The sequence below is a fragment of the Dipodomys merriami genome, unplaced genomic scaffold (genome assembly GCF_024711535.1).
Source record: "Dipodomys merriami isolate MVZ:Mamm:240054 unplaced genomic scaffold, mDipMer1.0.p SCAF_10, whole genome shotgun sequence".
Taxonomy (NCBI): Eukaryota; Metazoa; Chordata; class Mammalia; order Rodentia; family Heteromyidae; genus Dipodomys; species Dipodomys merriami.
The window spans coordinates 51758565-51763453 of NW_027202271.1; positions in this window are offsets into that span (position 1 = coordinate 51758565).

Below are 4889 nucleotides of genomic sequence, written 5' to 3' on the forward strand. Positions count from 1 at the left end.
GAGGCTTGGTGGTCAAATTATGGCTTTTGGGAACTGATTATATTCTAAGGGCCCAAACAGAATCAATAGGTTAATCCCTGGATTGATTCAAAATATGATGAACTATTGGGAGGTAGTGAAATAGGGGATAAGGTCTGGATGGAGGAAGCAGGAGACTAGGGGTGTGCTCTAGAAAAATATATCTTAACCCTTCCTGCTTTCTTTTGGTTTTTGCTTTGTTCCATCAAATGCTACCCACCATGATGCATTGTCTCACCGCAGGCCCTAACAATGGAATCAGTCAACTTCGAATCGAAACTTCTGAACCATGAACCAATGTAAATCTTTCCTTCAGGTATTCATCACAGCAATGAAAGATCTAGCAAACACAGCCTCCATCCCAAACTTTCATTAGCATTAAACTAGTTCTTATCTATAATTGAGTTGATTTTAGGATTCTGCACTATGGTCAAAGGCTTTAGTATTCCATAGAAAATTCACGTTCAATTCTGCAAATATTAATTTCATTCCAAAGATAGCAAAGTCTGGGCACCCCTGCCATCCCTCAAACCTCATTTAATTCAACCTCTCAGCTGAGAGGAGAATAGCTGGTGATGAGGTTCAACCAGTAGAGATGGGCCATGTAGGAAGCCTCGTATTTAGTCTCCTATTCTCTGTCTTCTGTCTTTTCCTATGCCTGGTTCTAATCCTTTACCTGTAATAAATATATCATAATGATGATATATTATTTTTTTAATTTTATTTTCTTTACAAGAAAACTTAGCGCCACTAAATTTTGTGGTGCTTTCTGGTAAATGGTCAAAAAAGGGAGGTGGTTTTGGGACACCCCTTCCCCCAACCTAACATTCTTTTTTAAATTTTTTAAATTTTTATTTTTTTATTGTGAAAATACTGTACAAAGGGATTACAATTACATGGGCAAGATAGTGAGTACATTTCTTATCAAGCATTGTAGCCTCCTCCTTTGTTTACCCTTCCCATCCTCCCCCCCCCCCAAGTTGTAAAGTTCGTTTTCGACATAACGACTTGTACTTCTCATTGTTGCAACAGGTCCACCTGTATCCTTATTTAAACGACTTGTTTTTCCCCTTCCCCTCCACAAATTATACCGACATCAAATACAGTGAAAGCTTGTCAGGAGTGAGGGCAGTGTTGGGGATACTATGCCTTGAGCCTGGTTCATTCTAGGTAATGACACACTTGTGTTCCACTCTTTTCCCCAGAGTAAAGGAAGATACTGGAATTAACACTTGCAGTGTTGTAGTTAGGGAGACAAAGAGATGACCTTTGCTGTGATCCTTTTCCACCCACACTGTCAGTGCTAGCTTGCTTCCTCTGGCCTCTGTCAGATTCTAGTCCCCTTTTTGCAATGTCTTTACCTTGTACTCAGCCTTGCTCCAGCTCCAGCCTCCATGGTAGGATAGCTGTGGAGAGCTGCAAGTCAGCAGATGCTGATCATTATGAAGACTCTCCAAAGTTGGATCTGGCCTCTGTTTCTTCAAGCTTCCCATCAGATCACAGACATAGTACCACCAGGAAGATCATTGGGTGACGTACCTGGGTATCTAGGATCCTTTTCACTAAAACCCTTTTCTATCTACTTTTAGCACTTTTTCACTTGGCTTAGTTAAGTGAAGGCATCGACTGATCATAAGAATTTCCTAGGACTCTATAACTATTCAGATTCTTAGCATATTTCAGAGAAATGTGTGACTATATTTCTAGCTTTTGATTCACTTGTCTTTTTATTTTAGTTTAAATAATGTTCCAGATTGTTTTTTTCTTTTTGGTCAGCTGTGGGGCTTGAACTCTGGGCCTGGGCGCTGTCTCTCAGCTCTTCAGCTCAAGGCTACTACTTGAGCCACCACTTCTGGTTTTCTCAGAGACTTTCCTGCCTGGCTGGATTTGAACTGTGATCCTCAGATTTCAGCCTCCTGAGCATCTAGGATTACAGGTGTGAGCTACTGGTACCTGGCTTGCTCCAGTTATTTCTATGATCATCCAATAGAGCCAGGTGCCTGGAATTTGGCTTTATATCTACTTTTCAATTTTAATTGCCATCCTTTTATGTATGTGTACTGGTCCTGGTGCTTGAACTCAGAGCCTTACACTCTCCCTTAGCTTTTTTACTCACAGCTGGTGCTCTGCCACTTGAGCCACAGATCCACTGCTGACGTTTTATTTTCTGGTTAAGTGGAGAGAAGAATCTTTTGGATGTTTTTGCTTAGTCTGGCTTTGAACCTCAGCCTCCTGTGTAACTAAGATTACGAAAATTTCTATCCTTGTCTGTGTTGGGGTTAGGGGATAAACCTGATCTTTTTGTATTTAGCTTCTGTGTTGTCAGAGTCATGTGTTAGCCCTGGTGCTGCCATTTCTTCTTAGCCTCCTATGACCAACTCTCTTCTCTGACAATAGGGTCTTTCCTGGGCCCCATCTCGGCATCTGTAGTCTTGCCACACACGGATGGGTATCTGATAGGATGAGCAACTGCACAAACAACTTCATTTAGTTCAATAAACATTTACTGACTTGAGTTATGTCCCAGAAACTGTGCTAGGTGCTGGCGAGAAGAAAAAGGGAAAATACAGTTAAAGGGTGTGACAGACACATAAAGAAACAGCCTTAACACCATGTGATAAATGCTTTAGCAGAAGCATGTCCAAAGTGCTATGGAAACTCAGACTGAGGAGTGATGAATTCCTCCTGGGGAAAGGTCAGGAAAAGTCACAGAGAAGAGTTTACATTTGGGAGGGGATCAAAAGTTCTCGTAGAGGTCAGGGGAAGAGGCAGGCATTCCAGGCAGAGAGCAAAGCCAAGAGAAAGCCAAGGCGAGTGAGTGCTTGATTGAACTTAGGCAACTTGGATTGAGTTTTTTCCACGTGAAGTGTGGCCCTCGAGGCATCATAATTCCTAAGAACTATTGGAAATGCAAATTTCAAATCCCTACCTTATTCTACTACAGAATCTCATCTGTCAATCTTTATTCTTACTATCCCGTCTGGGATTTTAAAGCCTTTTAAAGCAGTGATTCTCTTTTGAGGAGCACTATAATTTCAAGGAAGGCTTAATAAAATATCAGTGCCTGCTCTCTCATCCTATAGGTTCTCAGTTAATGAACATGGAGACTGGATTTTTAAAAGTTCCCCTTGGTGGTATGGACATGGAGAACTACTGCATCCAAGCTCTAAAACTCCAGAACCACAGACTCAGACTCAAGAAGGCAAAGCAGGCCCCTGGAGACCTGCCATATGTTATCATGTAGAGCTAACACATTTGCGAAGTTTTTTCCATGCTCCCTTAGGGAGTTGTATATATAGGTGATGTCTTTGTCACTTATATATTTATCATGTTTGGGTCATATAGTCACTTTCTAAGATGGCTACATCCATTAGTTTGTCATGATAGCTAAATTTACTGAAAAAGAAAAAATATTTTTGCCTTAAACATGTAAGTTTCACTTGAAAGAATATAGAAATTTGCCAAATAGAGAATATATATACCATTATATTATGCCAGATGCATATATATGTATTTATATATATATATATATATATAACATAATATATATGACAATGGCATATATATGTCATCCATGCATATAGACTCCCTAAACCAGTACACTAGGACAAGGAAAGACTTTGAAGATAATAAGATTAAGTACAGAAAAAGACATACTCTGGTTATATTATTTTGGTGCTTTGACCTTGGTCTTGCTTCCTTTTTAAGTCTTCTGACCCTGTCTGCTGGTGCCCTCATGTCAGCACAGGAGAGATGAGCTCATCGCTGTTCTCACAAAGCAGTGCACTGGTGTCTTTATCTGTGGCATTTTGGAGTCTGAGAACTCTCACTGTCTGACTCAGTGTCTAGCACAAAGACGGAACTTAAAGGTATTTGTTGAATTGATTTGAGATGATGTCTGCAGACCTGAACCTAATTATCCAGGCAATCTTGGGAAAGTCATTTCCACTCTCCAAACCCACCCCAATCTCCTTTAAAATATTAGACAAGAGTGAGACAACTTCTGATGTGTCTCCCCACTCATCTGTTTTTTTTTTTAAACCCTGAAAACTTGGATGTAGGAGAAACTTTGAAGGTCAATGAGCTCAACCCACACATCTTATTCAAGACAAAGCCAGATTATTCAGAGAAGTAGAGATTTGGCAATTTCATTGTTTGTGTAATAGTGAAAAGTCAGCCAAAGAGAATAATTCAGATTAAAAATCACTTTAGGCCCAACATAATCCTGTTTTGCTAAATATTTGTCACATTCATAAGGCATTGTTAATCTTTATTTTATAGATGCAGAATGTGTAAATGTACAATTTGATGAGGTTGTATTTTGTTATGGTGGTGCAGGTGTGTGTGTGTGTGTGTGTGTGTGTGTGTGTGTGTGTGTGTGTGTGTGTGTGTGTGTGTGTGTGTGTGTGTGTGTGTGTGTGTGTGTGTGTGTGTGTGTGTGTGTGTGTGTGTGTGTGTGTGTGTGTGTGTGTGTGTTGGTCCTCGAGCTTGAACTCAGGGGACCTGAGTTCTGTCCCTTAGCTTTTTTGCTCAAGGTTGATGCTCTACCACTTAACAGCTCTACCACAGCTCTACTTTTAACATTTCTGGTTAATTGGAGGTAAGAGTCTCACAGACCTTCTTGCCTGGGCTGGCTTTGAACTATGATTCTCGGACCTTAGCATCTGAGTAGCTAAGATTACAAGCACAAGCCACTGGTGTCTGGCTACTTGATGAGTTCCCACCACCCATGTAACTACCTCACAAATTAAGATATAGACCATTTTGACATCAGGAACAAATTCTCTTTTACAGTCTTCTTGGTCTTTTCCTTCTCCCAAAGGATAGAGATCTGTCATCATAGTCTGGTTTTAACTAGGTTTAAACTTCAT